Source organism: Siphateles boraxobius, unplaced genomic scaffold (genome assembly GCF_051911475.1).
Source record: "Siphateles boraxobius isolate OS27281-9 unplaced genomic scaffold, OSU_SipBor_1 12, whole genome shotgun sequence".
NCBI lineage: Eukaryota > Metazoa > Chordata > Actinopteri > Cypriniformes > Leuciscidae > Siphateles > Siphateles boraxobius.
Genome location: NW_027508722.1, coordinates 6,023,070 through 6,039,834, shown reverse-complemented (window position 1 = coordinate 6,039,834; position 16,765 = coordinate 6,023,070). Strand labels below are relative to the sequence as shown.

The 16,765-nt window shown below is 42.7% G+C and overlaps 2 long non-coding RNA genes across 2 annotated transcripts in view; both read right to left on the bottom strand.

Annotated features, from left to right (window-relative positions):
- LOC143715379 (uncharacterized) overlaps nt 1-16,765 on the bottom strand; it is a 582,927-nt gene that overhangs the window by 244,007 nt on the left and 322,155 nt on the right. The window lies entirely within an intron of this gene.
- On the bottom strand, nt 1,213-12,053 carry LOC143713284 (uncharacterized). Its single transcript, XR_013195097.1, has 3 exons — nt 11,762-12,053; nt 3,430-3,553; nt 1,213-1,699 (listed from the first exon to the last, which is right to left on the bottom strand). It is a non-coding gene; the product is annotated as an uncharacterized LOC143713284 (long non-coding RNA).

Sequence of the window (16,765 nt, the reverse complement as noted above, 5' to 3'; positions counted from 1 at the left end):
ATATAACAACCCAGCTGTCAAGGGGTTGTGTGGTGCAAGTCAAACACACCAAGATGAAGCAAAACAGGCTTTAATAATACACAAGGCAAGTTCCAACACAGTTTGGCAGTCTAACACAACTTACACAATGACGAGATCCGATAAAGAAACTCAAACAGAAGTGAACTTAAGTAGTGGAGATAACCACACACACAGACACCCACTCTCTCACACACACACACACACACACACACACACACACACACACACACACACACACACACACACACAAACACACTCACACACTCACACACACCTGAACATAATGATTAAATCAAACAAATTACCATGACAACTAATGAGACTCGGTGTGACAGAACTTCCCCTCCCGGAAGCCGCATCCTTGCGCCGTAGAGAGAAGGCGAAGAGGATGAGTAGATGGTGAAGGGGCTAGCGAAGGGTTTTCAAAATAGTCAGAGGATACAGGAGGTGGCTCTGCAGGTGGACGGCTGACTGGGAGGAGGCGGAACAAAAAAGTCCAGGGTGGTGCTGAAGGTAGTGAGAGCTAGGGAGGAGCCTTGACCAGAAGGGTGATGGTGGAAACCCAGACCACAACCAGAACTGCACTCCATGGTGGCATGAGTCCTGACGTCACCATGGGGACAGCCATAGGCGAGGGCGATGGAGTTGGAGCCCACCGCGTAGCCAAAGGGCCAAGGCGATGAAGCAACGTCGATGACCCAGGCAGAGCCACAGAGACTACCTCCTGAGATGAAAGTATGGATCCTGAGGCCAAAGGGCGAGCTGGAGTGACCGAGGGTGGAGGGGGAGCCTGAGGGCGGGCTGAAGGGGTGGAGGGCCGAAGAGCAGTGGAAGGTCCGCAAGTGAAGGCGTGGCGAGGTTTGATCCAGGTTGAGTTGACTGATCGAGGAAGCCCGGCGAGGCCGAATGGCCAATGGTCGCTGCTCAAATCGAGGGTGGGAGGAGCGTAGGCGCATCATCCAGGGCGATAGGTCGAGGAGGAGCGAAGTCCGCTGAGGCAGTAAGCAAAGTTGCGTGCTCCTCTTGCCCAGGCAGAGACAGTTCCAAGAAGGCACGAGGTGGAACCACTCTACTGAGAGGAGGAGAGAACACAGAGGGGTTGGTGGGAGTCGGTGGCGAGTGTGTTGCAGGACTGGTTGAGGGCAAAACTGGAGAATAATAAATAGTCCAATGAGACAAGATAAATCTTCACTCCCTTTGCAGTAGATGGCGCAGCCGACACCCCACACCTGGTCAGACTCGCGCAACTCAGGCTCTGTGGTGATGTTAAGCTCACAAGCCCCCAATGGTGTTGGCTCACAGCTCATGGCAGAGAAGGGCTCGATGTCAATGGTGGGGTCATAATGCTGCTCTATCCAGTTCGATGGGCTCTGGCTAGGCACTGGGTTGGGAGCGGGGCTGGTGACGTCATCCATGGTTAATGCATATCCACAGGATACCAGCACCCACTCTACAAAGGCAGTGAATCTCTCTCGAGGACCCACCCCGGACAACTGCGCTTGTGTGGTGGTGTTGAAGCCAGAGAGTAGGAATGAGCACAGGCATTCATCCAAGGAGGTGGTCTGATCGGCAAGATCCAGGAACACCTGGAAGAAACCTCGAGGGAGCTTTCTCCCAGCTCAAGGCACAACAGCCTCACAGCAAGGATGTCCATATTAAATAAAAACTGAAACACGATCTGGAAACAGAAAAATAAAAACAGAAATAAGCCCCTGCTTACTTTCACTTTTAGGTCTTGTGTCATGGGTTGTGAGGTACAAGACAAATGCACGACTAAGAAGATGAAGTTAAACAGGATTGAATAATCCACAAGGCAAGTTCCAACACAGCTTGGCAATCCAACACAACGTACATACTAAGCAGACCCCACAAAGAAACTCAAACAGAACTGAACTTAAGTAGTGGATATAACGAGGTGTGACAGCAGGTGTGACACCAGCGGAAAACATTTATTTGACCAAAAATCTAGATAGTGTGGTGAACAATGAACAATGGTTGTCAACAAATGAGATGCTACATTTTAATCAAAATTAAATATCTTCAATACATTTTGGCCTTAATATGATTTCCCTAAGAAACGGGCAAGAATGAACCTAGTCTTCTCCATGTTTTCTATTCTTCCCAAACAACAAAGCACTTGAACAACACATTTAACCAATTAAGAGAGATTTCCAGTCTTAATTGAAAATAATCAATTTAAAAGAAATACACTAAAGAAGTTACTGTAAGAAAAATGCCTGAAATAACAGCTTAAAATATGAAATATGACATCAAAAGAGTACCTTCATAATGATTTATTATAATCTCTATTAGTTGTTCAAAGGTTGTTTTTTTGTTTGTTTGTTTTTTGCACAGTTTTATGTCAAAATATATTAGCATGTAATAATAAGAGCTTCTGATTGGCAGATTCTATTTTTAAGTATCCATGAGCTGCAGTCTCCATCTCAAATGAGAAATTCATCATTCCCAAATTGTAACTAAACGCCACACTGGGTGGGATTGTTACTGTTCTGTTGTTTCCAATGTGAAAGGTCTTATTTTTCCCCCCATTCTTGCATTGCTGAGTCTGCAGGGGCCTTTTGTTTGGAGCTCCAGTGAGCTTTAATGCCACTGAGCAATTCTCTGCCATTTCAGATAATGGGGTTTTAGTTGCTGCAGCCCTTTCCACAGTGTGTCAGTGGCATGGGGCTGCCCACACAAGAATGCCTTTCACTTAGATAGGCTGCAACAGGACACAGAAGGCTACAAGATGCTGGATAAACATGCAACATATTGTAGTTAGAATTGCACTTACTGTATGCAAACCAGTTCACATTTGAACAACTATACAATCCGCAAAATTTGTTCTGCATTCATTTACTGTCCGTTCTGAGACACGGACTTTAACACTTCACACTGAACCATAATGAGATCAACACTCATCCGACAAAAGCTTCTGAGTGGAAGTTAGTAAGTAATGTCCTCATTAGTATTCTCAAGCAGTGTGTGAGTGCTCCCTTTTTTTTTGCGTCGGGCTTGTGTAGGTTTTGTGTAGAACAACCTGGCAGAAAACACGATGAATGAACAGACCGTTCGGACCAATGAGTGACGAGGATAGCATGATGTCATAGCAGAAAACATTCCTGATACAATAAAGGAGAGTATAATCTCGGAGACTGAAGCTTTATGTGAGGAGGAAGATGATCCTGAAGATATGAAATTATCTAAATGTGGGATACTTACAGGGTAATGTGAATACACTTCACTGAAAATACTGAAAATAGTTTCTTGAAGATCATTCAATGAACTGTCTGGATTCACACTTCCTATTACTGTTGCGTTAAAAGGGAATCGTTAGATCCACACACAAAACCTCCCTCTCAAGAGTCTTCTGCCAAGACACTGACCTGCAGTGATGTGAGTACTGACCTGGAAGTAGAACCTCTCTTTGGTTGCCACTGGGAAAAGGTTATGTTTGTTTAGCTTGCCACCTTCTGGCATGTGAGACTGGCTGCAGTGCCACAATAGCAGGACGATGGAGAGGAGAACCTGCCTGAAAACAAAATAAGACATCTGACATTAACCTGTCAACATTAACAGGCTTATTCTGTTCAGTACTCGTCAATTCAGGGTGAACATACCGAGTCATTCTGATGAGTAGTTTCTTCATCAATGAGTAGGCTACTAGTGTGTTTATTGGCATGGAGTCTAACATAATTTCTTGTTATTAATAAAGAGTCCTCAGCAAGCCACTAGTCAATTAGGAAGACCTTAAATATGTATTGATCGTCAAATGTTTAATTGTTTTAACAACATTTTCATACCCTAATAAGTTTACAGTTAAAAAGAGGATGTGCAAACAAATCAAAACAAGCTATCATAATGTATTAAATAATAGGAAAGAAAGTATAGCTGTCCGATTCGCAAATTAATATATGTCTGCACGATTTATGAACCGATTCAACAGGGTCATCAAAAAGAATCTGTTCAAAAAGTGATTAGATAAAATCCATTTTGTATTCTTCAGTTCAAACTAACGAGGAACAATGTTAAATGTAGTGTATTAAAAAGTAAGATATAAAGGGAAAAAAGTACTTAAATGCTGCTGACAACTGTATCATTTACATTTTGCATACATTTATTAAGTAGGACTGAACATATGAAGAAAAATACATAATAGATAAACTGTAAAAACACAAAAAAGCAAAACTAAAAAAACACAACTACAATTTCACTGACAAAATCATACTGAACATTTATTTTTGGCTATATGGATCTCACTGTTTGTAAAGCTTAGAATTCGCAGTTATTCGTATTTATGTAGGCCTATTTATTCAATTAAAGTTCATGCCTCTGCTGTCTGCATTCGCAAGAGTACAGTTGCATTGTAGATGAGGGATTACATTCACATAAATAATGATAGGCTACCATAATGCTAACATTTTAAAGGTGCTTAAAGCACAGTGAGTTCCCTTTTGATAACAGTTCACTCAGCATTGCTTCATTTAGCTGATGCAATGGGGAAATCCCTTTCTCTGAAAATACTGAATCCCAACTGCACAGACCAATGGTGTCTCAGCGCACCCAAATGGTCTGGCCCATTTGCCTATATAAGCCGCCGCTGTGTTATAGGTGGTATTTTGTTAATTCAGTGTGTTAACTGTTTGTTGCCTTTTTTTCTTTTTTTCTCGTGATTTCATCTTCCCATTTACTTCAATTTACTTGTTGCTAGCATATTGTCCCTCGTGTGAAAATGTCTTGCGCCATTTAATCAGAATCTTTCTCCTTCAGCGCGAAGATCATTTATTCGCTGACTTCAGAAGAAGAGCAACGAAAACAAAGACTACCTTACCTGTTCGCCATTTAAAGAAGCCCAGCAGCGGATTTGGCAGCGCTTGCAGCGATCTCGACACCTCTCCCCTGCGGCTATTTGGCGAGTTATCAAGCGAGTTAATTCACACTTCAAAGATCAAATTCCTGCAACATTTCTTGCAAATTGTCACAGCATAAATGTGGTACGTCCAGGGAACTCCTGCACCCCTGGGACAAACACTCTGAGAGCATTGCTTGGCTGGGCTGCGGCCATGCTGAAGCCATGCTCTTCGAGACAGACTGCTCTCATTGCAAGAGAATTAGTCTTGCCTCACCTCGCTGTGCTTGCTGATCCTGCCCCTTGCGCTCCTCAATTTTCTTCCCCCTTTTCTCACAAGAGTGGGAGAAGTTCCTCTTCACACACAAAGACCAGTGCCCATCACCCGGTGCGAGCAGCCTAGACTTGTTTGGTGGGTCCGAGGAAGATGACTAGTATGAAACTCATGTGCTTTGGAGGCCACAACAAAAGGCTGCCGGTGACGAAGCAAAGACTGTCCTATTGGATAGTGAATACAATTGCGCTGGCCTACACATCGTTAGGCCTACAATGTCCTATTGAAGTGAAGACCCACTGCACCAAGTGAATGGCCTCCTTCTGGGCCTGGTCGAGTGGGGTGTGTATTAGTGACATCTGTGCAGCAGCTGGCTGGTCGTCACCCTCAATGTCTGCCAGGTTCTATAATGTGCTCGCACTTCGTGCAGGATCTGTTTGAGGGCTACACTATTGCGTGCTGGACGCCACCAAGTCTGTTTATGACCATCACACCCCCCTGATCGGTGGTGCTTATCTATGTCAGTTTTGGCTTCTGTTGTCCCGAGCCAAGATTTCCGGTCTGCTTCCCTTGAGGTTAAATGACGCAATGTTGAGTGAACCATTATTTTTTTCCTTCTATGCACCTGTCCTTTGGAATTATCTGCCTCTTGAACTTAGAGAAGCCCAGACTTATGCCACTTTTAAAGGTCAAATTAAGACATACTTTTTTAAACTTTCATTTACCTGTTGATGTGTTTTGCTTTTAACAATTGTTTATTTTGTGTACAGCGCTTTGAGAAACTGCTTTTAAAGGCGCTTTATAAAATAAAGGATATTATTATTATTATTATTATCGAAATGGAGCGTTTTTGTTACTCAAGACATTGCATAAGCTTTCTGTGTTATTATCCTTGCACTGTTAGCAGTCCCTTGCCCGATTCCTCAGTTGAAAGATTATGATAAAATGGCACTAAGCGTTATATAGGCCTTATATAGCCAAATGGGCCTGTCCATTTGGGCGTGCTGAGACGCCATTGGTCTGTACAGTTGAACATGCACGACTCAATCAGGCTTAAGTATTTTCGGAGAAAAGGGATTTATTGTATTTATTTATTTATTTCGATCTCCATTAGCTTCACACGAGCAACTACTCTTCCTGGAGTCGATACAATCCAGCATGCCGCTTACAAGACTTTTACAACAATATTCAATGCATTACATTTTGCAAAACAAAACAGTAATGCAATAAAAATTAAAAACACTAAACCCTACTCACACATACCTACATACAAATCAAACAAATTTAAACTGATGTTTACTGTGTGCATTAACAATGTCTCTGGGCAAAGTGTTCCAATGCACATCACCAAACATGACCAAACCTCTGAGCAATAGTCCAACTGTGACGAAACAAGTGGTTTCATAACATCTGTCCTCATGTTAAAAGGCAGCATGTGAGAACACCTTCTCACCATAAAAAGACCATTGGACATCCTGCGCACAACTGTACTGATATGCTTGAACCATGATAAGTGGTTGTTGACTTCGATACCCAGAAGCCTCGTCTGTAGTACCTGCTCAACATACATATCTTTAATAACTAGATTCAATTTGGGTTTTCTCGGGCTGTGCCGATAATGCCAATGAGCGCGACAATTTCTCTGTTTTTTTTTTAGTCTTCATCTCTCCTTGTATTTGATTTTAAAACAGTTTTTATTCATTAGGCAAGGTAAGGAACTCGAGTATATTCGTATATCCCTATATTTCACACACGGAATTCAGTTTAATTTTCCCGGGCAATGCATCATCAAATATAAATGCCTTGCTTTTGAAGAAGATAAGACTGCTCTTCCGAATTTTTTTCTATCATTGTCAGTTGCTTTGGAATATCGGGAGAAATTTAAAGACAAGAGAGAGGGCTGCTCATTTTCCCAGAAAACAGATTTCGCGTGAAACAATCTGATGTGTTATTTTGGCAATTGATCTAACATTCTGCACGCTTTAAATCAGACACAAAGATGAAGTAGTTTGGAAAAATATAATTTAGCCTACTTAAATGAATTAGCGATGGAAAGCGAGAGTATGTATTATCTGCGTCTGTGCAACATATCTCTATTAATAATGAAGCTGCAAAAAACAGATACATTACCGCTTCGTTGTAGATTTTTATCTTTTCAGTATTCTTTTTAAGCTTTTTTTATTAATAAATATCATGTTGATTGCACTGACAAGAAGATTCTGTGCTCCTGAATGTTGTGTGTGCGCAGCGTGATCAGTGTTGCAAGATTGGAAATGTCCAAGTATCGTACCAGAAGCTCAAAATTATCTTATTTGGAAGGAAATTATCATACACGAGTCAATTGTACAGAATACAGCTATTTATCAAGACCAACAACTTTTTGACACAACCTGCAAATTACTTTATTGGTAAACTATCGACCTCATGCAGGAACGTAAACTTTTTTTTTTTCTTGCAAAACATTCAGAGATGTCATGTTTATGATATGCAAATGTGTATACAATATACAAAAGGAACTTTAACTTGTGCTAGTAAGAGAGTCATTCGCCAGGATGATTGGCCGAGAAGACGTAACGTGAGATGAGATGGAAGACATACGTAACACCACATTCACGTTCCCCTCACAATCATTTTGGTAGATGTAGGATCCACAGCTAGATCCATGAGTATAGAAGCCCTATGATAACAACGACCATCATCTTTTCATCATTGATCGTACATCGTACAGAGTACGATCGTACAAATACGATAATTATCGTACGTCTGGCAACACTGAGCGTGATCTCCGATCACTTTGTCCGTGAACTTTGCATGAACGGTATATTAATGAATGGTGCATTAATATTGATATTGAATGATAAGCATGTCTGGATTGGTTGATTGGCCCTTTACCACCACATTGGCAAAAAATCAGGCCTAGGGATTTCCCCATAGCATCAGCTAAATGACGCAATCACAGGTCACAGCACCTGATCACAGATGAAAAGTATGTTCTGATGGGACCATTTGACAAATGCTCAACAGAAACATGTCCACCATGAAATGGGAAGCACCTGTTGCACATGCTGAAGCTGACAGTCATGCCCTGCATTACATCTCTGGCCGAGTGGGGACTTTGATTTCCAGTCATACATTCCCCTTGTCCCCTTTGTATCTGAAACTGGCTGGCTGGAGCCATCCATCCATCCATCTTCATCTGCTTATCCGGGGTCGGGTCGGTTGGGGGGGCAGCAGCTCCAGCAGGGGACCCCAAACTTCTCTTTCCCGATCCACATTAACCAGCTCTGACTGGGGGATGCCGAGGTGTTCTTAGGCCAGTGTGGAGATATAATCTCTCCACCTAGTCCTGGGTCTTCCCCGAGGTCTCCTCCCAGCTGGACGTGCCTGGAACACCTCCCTAGGAAGGGCTTCCAGGAGGCATCCAAACCAGATACCCAAACCACCTCAACTGGCTCCTTTCGATGCAAAGGAGCAGCGGCTCTACTCTGCTTCTCACCCTATATCTAAGGGAGACACCAGCCACCCGCCTGAGGAAAACCATTTCGGCCGCTTGTACCTGCGATCTTGTTCTTTCGGTCATGACCCAGCCTTCATGACCATAGGTGAGGGTAGGAACGAAAATTGACCGGTACAACAACGGTGCAGTAAAGCGAATGCAATACCACCCCCACTGCTCTGATTCTCCAGCCAATCTCCTGCTCCAGTCTCCCCTCACTCGTGAACAAGACCCCGAGGTACTTGAACTCCTTCACTTAGGGTAAGGACTCATTCCCTACCTGGAGTTGCCACTCCCCCGGTTTCCTGCTGAGAACCATGGCCACAGATTTAGAGGTGCTAATCCTCATCCCAACCGCTTCACACTCTGCTGCGAACCGATCCAGTGAGAGCTGAAGGTCACGGACCGATGATGCCATCAGGACCACATCATCCGCAAAAAGCAGTGATGAGATCTTAAGCCAACCGAACCGCAACTCCTCCTCACCACGACTATGCCTTGACATCCTGTCCATGAATATCACAAACAGGATTGGTGAAAAAGCGCAGCCCTGGCGAAAGCCAACCCTCACCTGGAAAGTGCTGAGTACTCGGACACAGCTCTCACTTTGGATGTACAGGAATTGAATAGCCCTGAGAAGGGGCTTTTGAAGAGGATTATGTTAGCGTTGGTCTCTGTGAGTGTGTTAAGTTATTACCAATGTTACATTTATGGAGCGTTAAAATGATTCCTGCTCTCAGCAGTGCGAGCTCAGCTCTCACGAGTGTGAGAAAGTATGCAGATATCATGGAGAAGATAAGCTCACTTCAGCGTGACATGTGAGGTCAGAAACAAGAGATTTGACCTCAAACATGGAGCCAGCGGCCTCCACCTGTTGAGCATCTATAATCTCACACCCAAAAAACTTACAACCACTGCAGCATTCTGCACCTTGTGTAACAGGAGATTGGATGGATGTGTTATGGTTATGTGTATTTCTTCAGCAACTATTCATCTCCTTCATGCTTCACATTCACCTTTCATAGAAGAACTCGTGTCCACGTCTAGCAGGTCAGTTTACTGTCAGGTTGAATGTTCAATTACACGCAGCATGTCACTGCCTCTAGCAGCAGGGTTACCTGTTAATTCTGAACTCTCACTTACATTCTTACTGTATGAATACAAAGAAAGTAGGTCAAGAATATTTACTGCCACATTGATGGATGCCATGTCTCTGTGGTCAAATAAATCTAAATATATGTAAGAAAATCAATTACGTGCATAAATTTGCTACACATTCTTATCGTGTCATTTATTACAATTCCTGTGTCAGGGTTCTGTCACTTCTGTCTGGTTTATTTCTTGGTTTGGTGACAGAGCTCTGACACTCCCGGTTTGTCATGTGTTTGTGTATACTGTAGTCTGGTCTGTTGTGAGCACATGGCTTGTCATGTACTTCCTTGTGTCATGTGCTCTCCTGTCAATTGTCTACCCCCGCCCATCTTATCTCATTATTGATTAATTTGCCCCAACTGTCTCGAAGCAGCGCTGCGCAGGCCGGTTTGTGTATGACATTAAAGTACCGTGAGAGCGATTATAGAGCATACAGCGTATGCTTTCGAATCTCACTTGCGTAACTTTGATGTCATACATACACCAATCAGTCTGCACAGCGCTGCTTCAAGTCAAACACACCTATTGTCTGCTTTCACCTTTAAGAGCCACGCCTACATCTCAACATACAATCAAAATCTGATGCATAGAACCAAGACCTGTCCTACATTTTCGCTTTTTGATAATCCGTTACACACGGATATATGTCACAATTTGGAAAGATTTTTCACTACTTCCATATCATTGCAAATTTAAAGGTTGTTTTAATAAAACTCGAACAGTCAGAATATTACATTTTACCAAAAAAAAATGTGGTCGTTCATTTTTTTTTTAACAGATGTTACCCTTTTTGTTAATGCACTTAAATTTAACATAGTAGAATTAGATAGAGTTAGGATCCAGATTTACTGTCAACTCACTGTTAAATATGCGTTTCAAGACAAAACATGTAATATTAATATTGCAGCCTGCACTGCAAACTGCTGAAGATATGTGCCATCAAAGTCAGGCAGCACAAACCTGTTTCAAGACCTGAAACAATATCCCCAATAACAATAACGATTACACCAAAAACAATAACGATTACACTGTGATAAACTTAAAGGGAAACTCGTTTCCAAAAAAAAAAAAAAAAGATTTCCTACGCAAGCATTAGATTGAATTGTTTGGCGACTGCATCTTGTCAATATGTTTTTTTGAAGGTGATCATGGTTTGGCTATTCTGGGTGGTCTCTCCAAGCTTGTCTGCAATGTTCACTTTCACTCCTAAGGGAGTCTGAGATGAGGCTAGAGAGCCCAACCTCTCTCTGCCTTTTTTATTTTTTTTCTAGAAATGTGCTGGTCAGTTTGCTCTGGCTCTCCATACTGTGGCTGGGGTGCAGATGCAGTCTACAAGTGGAGAAAACGGGAGTTTTTCCTGTGGAAAAGGATGACTGTCAAAGGGTCTTTCATTCAGTGCTGTACACCAGGCCCTGGCCCACAAACTATGAGGCCACTATCCTTTATTCTGTGGGCCAGACACACTCCAAATGGCACGGCTGTACTGATAAGTTGCTCTGACTGACTGTTTTTGACTATCACAGTCAGTCAGAGACTCGATCTTTCACTATGCATCTGTGACTTTCAGTGCATTTAAGCATTAACTCTAAATGCAAAATATACGGTAACAACTCTAGTGATTAAGTACACTTTAGCATACTTTTAATTGAGTAGGCCTACTTATGATTTTTTTAAAGTGTATTTAAGTGTGTAAAGAAACAAGTTTAAGTACACATAAGGGTATCACTCTACACTGTAAACAGTTACCGATATATTTTTAAGATTTGAAGTACACTACAAGTGCACATTCAATACAATCAATACAAATAACTGCACTTTTTCACAAGGGACTGACAATGCAGATGTAAATATAGTACTCTACAAGTAGCATTTCTGCAGACACATAATCAGTGCATGAAAATGGACCATAAATTGAGTTTTCAGAAGTTTTTTTTCTCATGTTTTATCCCTGTTCTAAGCAGCCACTCACCTCCGCAGAGAGAGATAAAGGCTGTTATTCTAAGCAGTCTGTGGACACAACACGAGGGTGAAGACCTTTTCACAGAAACGGCACCCCTACGGTGTGTCATAAGACTGGACACATAACGTTCTCCACCGTATCCGCTCTGCTAGAGAGCTCTTTCTGCCCTAATGAGCAGACAAACATGAAAGGCAATCATTAGAACAATTCCTCCTGCACACATTTTGCAAAAGACTAAACCATCCTCTATATGTCTCTCTCTCTCTCTCTCCTCGAGAGAAGTCAGTTGATGCGGCCGTCTTCTGGCTGATAGTGGCTGATGGATACCTAGAGGAAAATTACCGGGGAGGTCAGAGTGGTTCAGATGGCCCAGCGCCACGGCTGAGTATAAGGGCAAGATTTTGTTGGGCCAGTGAATTAAACTCCCCACGGATACGTGCGTGCGTGTGTGTGTGTGTGAGACTCTGAGAGCTTGACTCTGTGGAGGAAATTTGCAGCAGCAAAATAGAAAACTGTTGCATAAATTAAAATTAGTTTTTGGTCATGCTGATCATTAGTTTTGCATGTTTGCAAGGCAAAAACACCTACTGATTGTTGTTGCTCATATTATGGTTAGTGATCTAACAAATCCATAAGTAATTAACTTAAAGGGGATATATGAATTTACAAACCTCATTGATAGCGACACCAGTGGCTGTTATGTGAACTGCAGCCAGCAACTTATTGCTCGAGCACACGTAACACACAAGATACTGAACGTGACTCAATATCCCTTTATACTCATGGCAAACTAATTTTTTCGTTCTTTGCTTAGAAGTAATAAAAGTTGTAAATACCTTTGCAGCAATATACTGTCAACAAACATACAGAAGCTGTCCATGCTACTGAGAGAGACATTTAGAAAATACTGTATGTGCTACACGCTTTCCTCTCAATAACAAAATAAACACTTAACAAAAAAGACAGCGGTGAAAAAACATCAGTTAAAAAAAAGCATATGATCATATTTGCACCAGCTCTGCAATTCACCAAAATCATGTTGAAAGATGAGGTACAATTAAAATTACACTGTTATGATAGTTTGATTATAAAGTATATTTTTGACTATAGACTAGAACATGTGTAAATGTCACAGGATGTTTTTGGCTAGAAAATCAAAAGGATGAGTCCTTCACGTAAAAGTCAGTCCACAGGCTTTCAGACAACCTACTGTATGAAATTGGGGAAAATCTCATTATTAAGTTGTCACAAGCTGTTCACACATTGTCAAAAAAAAAAAGTGATTAATACATGAAAATTCATACATACAGCCCTTTATAAAAGCAAAATTTGAGCAGCTCATCCATACTACAAACATTAATGATACATCAAGGAGATGAGTTTTTGATCAGATTTGACTGACTGACAGACTGATAATTGGGGAAACTTGGGCCAGTAAGGAACCACCTACCAAGAGTCCAGAATATATATATATATTTTTTTTTTTGCAAACATCCAGCTGTGCCATTCCAACCATTTACACCCAATTTTTAATTAAATCAGATACTCTAGACGGCCACCCTCTTTGTTGGGAGTCGAGAATATTCTGGAGCCGGTAGACGAGATCCTCATTATCCTCATCTAGAGGAGGTGGAGGAAACTCGTCAACACCAGATTCTGGGGAAGAAGAGAACATTGGGTCAGAGTAGGGTTTGAGGAGTGATGTGTGAAATGATTGTAAATTATGGTACTGTGAGGGAAGATTGAACCTGTAGGTGACTATCTTCTTGACTTTGTTGATTTGGCCCCTGCACTGTGAATGGACTTATGTAGCGGGGCCTCAGCTTAAGGTAGGGCAGGTGAAGACGGATATCCCTGGTCGGGAACCAGACCATCTGTCCTGGATGATACTGAGGAATCGCAGATCGTCGTGAGTCCGCCTGGGTCTTGTGTCTTCGCACTGCTTGCAGGAGATGCACATGTGCTGAATCCCAGACCCTCTCGCTCTATTCGAACCAGTGGTAAACAGCTGGAACTTCCGATGGTTCTCCGGACCAGGGAAACAGAGGAGGCTGGTAACCGAGCATGCACTGGAATGGTGTTAATCCAGTAGTGGTTTGACGAAAGGAGTTCGGGGCATACTCAGCCCAGGGAAATAAACTGCTCCAGCTGTTCTGGTGTTGGTGGCAGTAGGACCACAGGTATCCCCCGATCTACTGGATTTTACGCTCAGTTAGACCATTGGTTTGAGGGTGGTACCCTGACAAAAGGCTTACTGAAACTTCCAACAATCTGAAGGAGGATCGCCAAACTCGAGATTTGAACTGTGGTCCTCTATACGAGACTATGTCCTCAGGGAGTCCAAAGTGACGGAACACGTGACGAAATAGTTCAGCGGCTTCTAGAGCCATGGGTAAAGCTTTCAAGGTTATGAGTTTACAGGGTATGATCTACTGCCACGAAGACACATGTATTGGATTCTAAGGGTGGCAGGTCTGTCATGAAGTCGATCCCTATGTGGGACCAGGGATGCTGAGGTATCGGAAGAGGCACCAATTTCCCTTCTGGGAGCCTTCATGGGGTGTCGGTGGTGGCACAGACTGAGCAGCTCTTCACTTATCGGGAGCCATCCTGGTTCATCGTGGGCCACTAGTAGTGATTGCGAAGGAGCGACAGGGTTCGCTGGCTGCCTGGGTGTTCAGAGCCCAGAGAGGTGTGTTCTGAGTCCATGAGGGACAGACGCAAGGCAGATGGTACATAGATCTGATCATCGATGGACCATTGAATGGGACTCACGATCATGGCTGGAGGGAGAACTGGGTCAGGAGGAAATGAATCTGGTTCCAGTTGACACTGACAGGAAAGAGCATCTGCTTTGAGGTTCTTATGGCCAGGACGATAGGTAACAATGACATGCAGAGGGTATGTAGGACAGTCTGTACAGCATAACAAGATATTCGTAGTGGCCTGAAGCTACGAATATCGAAGGATAGCTGTACTTCACCGTTGGAGTGTTAAGGGCTTGATAGTCGATGCATGGCTGCAAGCCTCCGTCCTTTTTTGACAAAAAAAAAAGCTGGAAGTGGCAGTGAATGTAGATGGTTGGATAAATTGTTGACAAAGTGCTTCCTCGATGTAGTCCTCCGTGGCCTTCTGCTCCAGGGTGGACAGGGGATATACTTGACCCTTGGGTGGTATAGCCCCAGGCAGCAGGTCAATAGCACAGTCCCATGGCCGGTGAGGAGGTAATTGGGTTGCCAGTTGTTTACTGAAGACATCCTGGAACACCTGGTAATCAGAAGGGATTTCGGCCTTGCACTCGGTCTCAGGACTTTCGTTGGATGTGGAATTTAAAGAGAGACTGGAAGAAGATGCTGAAAGGCTCTGATTGGCGGGGACTGATGTTCACTTGAGAACTCGTGAAATGCAATCGTGGAAGAATGACTCACCCCATTGAAGAATCTCTTCTGGATTCCAGTTGACTCAAGGTGTATGTTGTGACATCCATGGGTGTCCCAGGATGATATCCACAATGGAACCTTCTAGCACCATGAACGAGATCTGTTCCTGATGGAGACTTCCAATATGGAGCATCACAGTGGGGGAGTAATGGCAGATGCTACCACGGCCCAGCGGTTTTTCGAGGATAGTGTTCACCTTTAATTCTGGGGAGCAGAGCTTTCTCCTGAGGTTGAGGTTTGGAGAAGTTAGTGAGAGATGAAGTTCCCTGCGGAACACGAGGCGATGATGGCTTGCGCTGAAACGGAGAGTTTAGAGGTTATTACTAGCACTGACATGAGTGAGAGGTGCAATCTTGGGCGGAAGTTGAATACTACTCACCGCTGTGCGTGATGGTCAAATGGTACAGTTGGCGATCAGTTTTCCTCTGACTCTGCATGAGTCAGGTGGTATGAGGTGACAGGTGGTGAGGTGGACGGAGGAATCGGAGGAGGTTGGTCAGCCACTGGAGGCTGCTAGGGTGAATCTGTGGTGAATAGCTGCAATCCTCCGCCTCACCTGTATATGTTGCTGGATTGGCCATGGGGCCGGCAAAGGAGACGGAACATCATCACATACCCTTCACCATACCAAGAGATTGGCATGGTTTTATTTCAGTTAGCCTAATAGCTGGTTTGATTTGCATTGAAAGATGATCTTATGGAAAGTACCCCATACCAATCTCTAGGTATGATGAAGGGTGTGTGATGATGTGGGGATATTTTAATTCCAAAGGCCAAGGGAACTTTATCAGGATGCATATTATCCTGGATCCATGAAATAACTGGCCTTTAAAAATCTGCCTGCCTCTATGGGAATTTAACATAGGGGTGTCCTGACTTATGCACTTATGAAGAACATTTATTTATTTATGATACATTATTCATACACAAAGAAAACTGGTGTACTTAAAGGTTGAATTTTTCCTCATTTTTCTAATTAAGGCATTAAGATCAATTTCCAAAATATGATTTTTTATTCCTCTTTTTAGGCAACTTTAGCATGGGTGTCCTAACTTATTCACATCACTGTTTATAACCAATCTGAGAAATATTACCTTACTTCTATAGTGTGATCAGTGTTCCATATGTATATGATAAACTTTCTATTCATTAAATTGTTTTTATGACAACCAAGGCATTTTTCTTCATGTCGGAAAATGCATGCGGCGTAGCATAATAGGACACACACATTATGGCCATTGACTGTATATGTAAGAAAAAGGATGCAACCATTGTATTTCACAGCAATCTCAGACTCAAGACACATATTGTTTACTGCCTGCAGTGGCCATTATTATATATGTAACCTTTTTCTTAACCCTAGTGGTTAATTTAAATGTTTGCCAAATAAGAAAACCTGGATTCCCGGCAGTTGAATGGTGAATTGTCCAGAGGTTTTTTTTCTCTTCTTTTACCAAACTATTAATAAGTGCACGTTGCCTTATAAATTTATAACCAAAATAATTTACTTTAAATTTACTTCCCCAGAATTTTCAGATTCCTGTTTATTAATTTAAAATGAATTTGTTACCCA